The sequence below is a fragment of the Dendrobium catenatum genome, unplaced genomic scaffold (genome assembly GCF_001605985.2).
Source record: "Dendrobium catenatum unplaced genomic scaffold, ASM160598v2 fragScaff_scaffold_1220, whole genome shotgun sequence".
Lineage (NCBI taxonomy): Eukaryota > Viridiplantae > Streptophyta > Magnoliopsida > Asparagales > Orchidaceae > Dendrobium > Dendrobium catenatum.
Genome location: NW_021319682.1, coordinates 13767080 through 13773460, shown reverse-complemented (window position 1 = coordinate 13773460; position 6381 = coordinate 13767080). Strand labels below are relative to the sequence as shown.

At 31.8% G+C, this 6381-nt stretch overlaps 1 non-coding gene across 1 annotated transcript; it reads left to right on the top strand.

Annotated features, from left to right (window-relative positions):
• Positions 1 to 2836: 2836 nt before the first annotated feature.
• On the top strand, positions 2837 to 3028 carry LOC114580730. The gene has a single exon (XR_003702287.1). It is a non-coding gene; the product is annotated as a U2 spliceosomal RNA (small nuclear RNA).
• The last annotated feature ends 3353 nt before the right edge of the window (positions 3029 to 6381 follow it).

The window sequence follows — 6381 nt, the reverse complement described above, 5'->3', positions numbered from 1 at the left end:
AAGTCTTTGTAGTCTGGAGTTTGATTTTCCTGAAATATTAGTACACACAAGAGAAAAAACAAATCTTCCAAAAAATGTTAGGAGATAACAACACATAAAACAATAATATTTGGAATCATCAAAACTATACAAGTTGCAAGAATGTAAAACATGCAAATAGCAACTTTCCTAACAGTTGATAGTGTTGGGTCACCCAATAAGTGTAAATAGCATTACGAAGCATGGCATTGTAGCAATACAAAGTTCCTGAATGAGTGGTGCTACAATGCTAAACTAAGGTGCTGTGGTGATTAATAATCAACACTACAGGGCTTTAATAATTAGTTTTATGCTGACATGAAATCTATCTTGCAGCACTAATTTAATTAAGCTAAATATTTAAACTTAAAAAATATAGTCATAAATCAAAATCATAATATGTATGCTTATAGCAAACACAAATACACGCAATGTTGACATGCAAAAAAAAAAAACACTCATTATAATTAATACAAATTTGAATCTAACAAAAATAGAGTTGGTTTGTCTCCCAAGTTGAGTCTTCAGCCAAACTTTGCCAAATTCTCATTTATGCTAGTTCACATTGGTATGACTTCTCAATTGATCTTTACTCTACTCCTTTATTTTATCCATTGGATTAATTTCACTGTTATTATCCAAAACACCATGGGGTCTACTATTAAATGAATGTATTAGCTGCACCAATTAATTTTCTGAATCCCTAATGATAATAGCTTGACTTTACAATTGATTCTTTAGCTGAAGCACTAAATTAACCAATAACGTCTTCTTTTGCTTAAATACATTATTTTAATTAAAGCCTAGGGGATAAGAAAGTCTAAGGTTTCCAAAAGATTATGGAGGAGGATTCTAGGTATTATCTATAAGGTTGCTTACTAGCATTCAAATTAAATTTGGTGTGGTTCCTCCAACCTAGATTATGAGGCTGGACTAACTCTATGATTATCCAATTTCCTAAACATTGCTACTTTCTAGGCAATCAAGATAAAAATGGCATTAAATCTCTTAGAATTAACCCTATTAGAAGGTTGCTAGAAGTTATTTATTTCCATTTTCTCTATCAAGGCATAATTCTCTTCAAAATGCTTTTACATTAAAGATCATTCAGCTGGCACAATAATTATAGGCCTAAGCGATCGTACAAGTCTAATATAGAAGGCATATATCACCAACTAATCTGATAAAGCATGGTGAGTGCACTCTCTAAGCATCTCCTTAAAATTTTCCCAACTCTCATAAATTCACTCTCCATCAAACTGGGAAAATGAGGTAAAATTATTCCTAAGCTTGGTTATTTTTGAAGATGGAAAGTACTTTGCTAAGAACTTATAGTTCAATTAATTCCAAATGGTTATAGAGTGTGGGGGTAAGAAATTCAACCACATCCTTATTTTATCCCTTAGAGAAAAAGAAAACAAATGAATTCTAATGACATCATCACTCACTCCATTATACTTGAATGTTTTAAACAAGCTAGATATAAGTTGGGAACCTCAATAGGAGTTTTCTCAAACTTGGAATTATGAAACATTTGGATGATAACAGGTTTCAACTCGAAGTTATTACCTTCGATGGTTGGTTGATTAATACTCTGGTGAATTTCAACTACTAAGGGATAAACATACTCCCAAAAACGTCTGGTTTGGTGTTGGTCTAGGTTTGGGTTGGTAATTCCAATGCTAATATACTTTTATTTTTTAAAATTTTTTGTGAGATTCCTTTCTATCTCTAAGTCAAATACTAAGGGTCCCTTATAGATTTGTTATGCATACACATACAAACACACAAAATGATGAAATGCAAGGAAAATTTAATAAGAATTCTAAAACCAAAATAAGTACACAAGTTATAGTATAATAATTGCAACAAATCAATGAAAAATTAAATAATACATTGGATTAAAGATGCAACTTTTTGAATAATATAAAAAGAGAATATAATCTCTCTCCAACAAGAGTGCTAAAAAATTGATGGTAGCATATGGTGTCTATGTGTCACATTGCTAGTTTAGTTATATAAGTGTATGTGTCAATCAAGAAATAAAGTGAAAGAAAGGCTTGTCAATCCTATTAAATAAAATTTATGTTTTTTTATTATATTAAATTATAATAAAAATGTGTATATAGCTGATGTTGCATAGGAACAACTCAAAAATATAGGAATTTGTAAATTTTAGAACTAGCATTGTAGTGCCCCAAATATTATTGCTGCAATTCCGTCACCACTATGGCATCAGAATAAGACATTGAAATGTCAGAGCCTTGGGAAATGATGCATGATTTGTGTAAGTATGTTTATCATGAGTTGAATTATACTTAAGTTTTCTTTAATATGAATTCTCTTTAAAATACAAGTGCACATGTCGATCAAGTAATAAAAGTGATATGAGAGAGAGTCAATCCTATAAGAAATTAGTCTACTTCTAGGCAATTATTCTAGTATTGTCTACTCTAGTTATATGATTTATCCTATAAAATGAAAATCAGGCTTATATGCTGACTAGAATAAAAATTGTAGGATAAATGTAAAGATACCAATAGATAAAGTATTTTGGACTAATGATAGTGAAATCTCCTAAGATTTCTTAAGTAAACTATCTTGAATTAATTATAAATTTGCCAATGCATCTTTAGATCTTTGTTGAACTTGTAAGGATATAAAGAAAGATTTATGGCCTTCCTATAATTATTTTGTCCACATAGAACCTAGAACACTAAACATCTTATATCTAGGCATGCAAGAGTTTCATTTCAATTCTCCTACTTGCTCCAATATTCCTTTATCGAGGCAATATATTGCACTTGGTTTTAGTTTTATAAATGGCCACTGCAGCTAAGATCAAGTGTAGTATCTGTTCTTATCAGTTTAATATCTGATACGTGGGCCATTGGCCCACTATGATATTAAATTAAATTTTGTTGGGGGAGGGCCCATTACGGCAGCTTGCTGCTGGGGTCTTCGGGCGTCGCCTTTGCGTTGCACTAAAGCCAAGGCAGGCGCACCCCTATAAAAATATATATATATATATATATATATAAATAGAAAAAAAAAAGGCCACTGCATATATTAAATTAAAAGTGAGAGATATTGAAAATATTTATTAATTATTTAAATCATAAGAGTCTACATTAGTAATTACTTACATTTTTAATGTATTAGTGCAAAACTACAAGTTTAGCAGACCATAAAATAAAAATAGAATAATAAAATAATATTCCTCTTACAACTTTTCTTTCCACACCGCCTTCCTCTCTTAATGCTTGCTTTCTCACGATAATGTTAGCCAACCACTCTAAAGTATGTGCCTTACTATCCACCAGCTTCATCTCTAAGAATTATATTTAAAATTACAATGAACACTCACAAAGAAATAAAATATCTATTTATACTTATTACAGAATGGCTTAGGCACTATAGCGCTCAATAAGTTAGCTATAATATGAACTAACATTTTGGCACTAATAAGTGGGGCTTCGCTGTGGTACTAGAATAACTCAACATAGTTATTAGTTGAATTGATGTGTCGCTTGCCTGATTAAGTACAGCTCCTCCTTTTGTAAACTTCTTCATCATAACACTACAAAATTTGGGTGGTATGGTGCTTGAATGTGTCATCGGGCACTATCATATTATATATTTTATCACTCTACCGCTAAAATAACCTTGACTCCAATATTGTGGTGCTAATTTTTAGCACTACAGTGTTATGAAGAACCATGGTGTTGACATTTATTCAACCGCATAACTTAATTAATTGACATTTTTCTTGAGGCTACTCGGCTATAATGTCCTATTCTTGCACCGAGGCGTTGATAGCACTACTTTTGAAACTTGTTGAATATGTGTTAGACTGTTAGACCTATGTTTATATCCAAAAGGCTAACCAAGAGAGGGGGTGAATTGGTACTTTTAAAAATTTACCTCTTTATTTGAATTTAAAAGTTTGAAAGCATTTTATCAAACTAAAAAGGCTGATTTTAGATTTTTCCAAAAATAAATTTTCAACCATAGAGAAATAAAATGACAAAAATTAAAAGCAGCGGAAATAAAAAAAGATACAAAGGTTTATAATGGTTCGGTCAAACACGACATACATCCACTCCCTGAAATTTCCCACTTTAGGTATTGACTATTACCACTAGTGTCTCTCCTTTCTCCCCCACAGCAAGGCAGAGAAGCCTTTACAAAAACTCTCTTCCACCACTACCCTATGCGGCAGAGAGCCGTCATCCTTTTACACACTCCAAGTGTAGGCAGAGAACCTCCAGCTGTTCACACTCTGTAAGTGTAGGCAAAGATCCTTCTGCTTTTCACACTCTTCTAGTGTAGGCAGAGAACCTTCTGCTATTCACACTCTCCAAGTGTAGGCAGAGAACCTTCGACTATTCAAACTCCTCGAGTGTCAGTAGAGAACTGGATCTTCTTGAAAGATCTTCTCATGAAAAATATAGAAGGACAAAAAAAATGTGTGAAGAAATCACAAAGTACAGACAGAGATTCTTACATTTGAGTAACCAAATGAACCCTTCACACTCCAGTAGTAAGAAATCTCCTTCAAACACTCTCTCTCACTCTCTCCTTCAAATTCCCTTTACTATTCATGAAGACCAAGTGACAAAAAGATTAATTGACAGTCTTAAGTGGACCTTTTATAGAAAAGACACGATAAACCATCCAAAAATTATATTTTTTCAAATTTTGACCGTCCATGATCATCCCGTACGATCATATTTCATACATACGAACAATATAAAAATTATTTCGTACGAACTCAATGTAAATTGGTATGAACTGCCTTTGTACCCAATCATCATCCCTTACGAACAAGATTCGTTCGATACGAACAGTTATTTTTTAAAGTTTGTTGGTACAAAAAAATAGGATGAACTACAAATTTACATAACAGAGCATATCGTCCTGGGACAATTGGAAATTATAATCTATATAAACTTCACATTTCTAGAATCCAAAGCAGATCATCCTGGGATGATTGGAAATTATCGTCTGCACGAACTTCATATTTGGTGAATCCAGAGCACATCATCCTGGGATGAATGTAAATTATTGTCTAGACGAACTTCATATTTGGTGAATCCAGAGCACATCATCCTGGGATAAATGAAAATTATCATATGGACGAACTTTACATTTGGTGAATCTAGAGCACATCGTCCTAGGACGAATGGAAATTATTGTCTAGACAAACTTCAGATTTAATGAATCTAGAGCACATCATCCTGGGACGAATGGAAATTATTATCTGGACAAACTTCACATTTGGTGAATCTAGTGCACATCGTCCTGGAATGAATATAAAATATTATCCGTACGATCTATACTTAGAAAAATTTTAGCCCTCTCTGTTTGTTCCATTGCTCGTTTGGGAATATAATTGACCAAATCATCCTGTACGAACATGGTTCGTACAGTACGATCATTTTAAAAATTGTGAATTTTAAAACTCTTCTCTAGGTGTGTGTGTGCGCTTAGTTACTCAATTTTAATCACACTCTCTCAGACTTAATAAAATGAAAAATATAGACTTCAATTTACAAAACATTCTAAGTTGACCGTGATTTAAAGTTTTCAACAATTTGAAGTATGATTTCTCTGAAATGTTAGTACACACAAAGATTAAAAATAATTCTTCCAAAATGTGTTAGGAGAAAATAATAATCAAAATAATAATATTTGGAATCATAAAAAATATACAAGTTGCAAGAATGTAAAACATGCAAAGCTAAGTAGCAACTCTCTCAATAATCTTCCCCTTTTTTATGATGGCAAAACAATTAATATTTGTGTAAATTTAAAAATCCTAAGTTTCTCCTAAACTCTCCCTGAATAAATAAGCATGTGAGTATAAGGGGTATTTATTATGAACAAATCAAAATTTTTTTAATTTAAAAGTTTTTCACATAAAAATGACACTGTAACGAGAACCAAAACCATAAACATATGAATGAAAATAAACAAATACATAAGACACGAGAAGACACGAACAAATCAAGATAAACAATCTTTCTCTCCCTTTTTGACAACAGCAAAAAGAGAGGAAGATTGTTTATCTTGATTTGTTCGTGTCTTCTCGTGTCTTATGTATTTGTTTATTTTCATTCAAAAAGAGAGGAAGAAACAACAACAAAAAGAGAAGAAGAAACGAACAACGTAAATGTAAGAAGTCATATGAGAAGCCTTTAATAATTGATCCTGAAAGAGATGAAGTTATAATTGCAATAATAAGATGAATGATCATTAAAGAAAAAATAAGGATTCATATAATTTAAATTAAGATATAACAAAGATAAGATAAATATATCAAGGTCATGAATGATAAAAATTAAAAGCAGAGAAAATAAA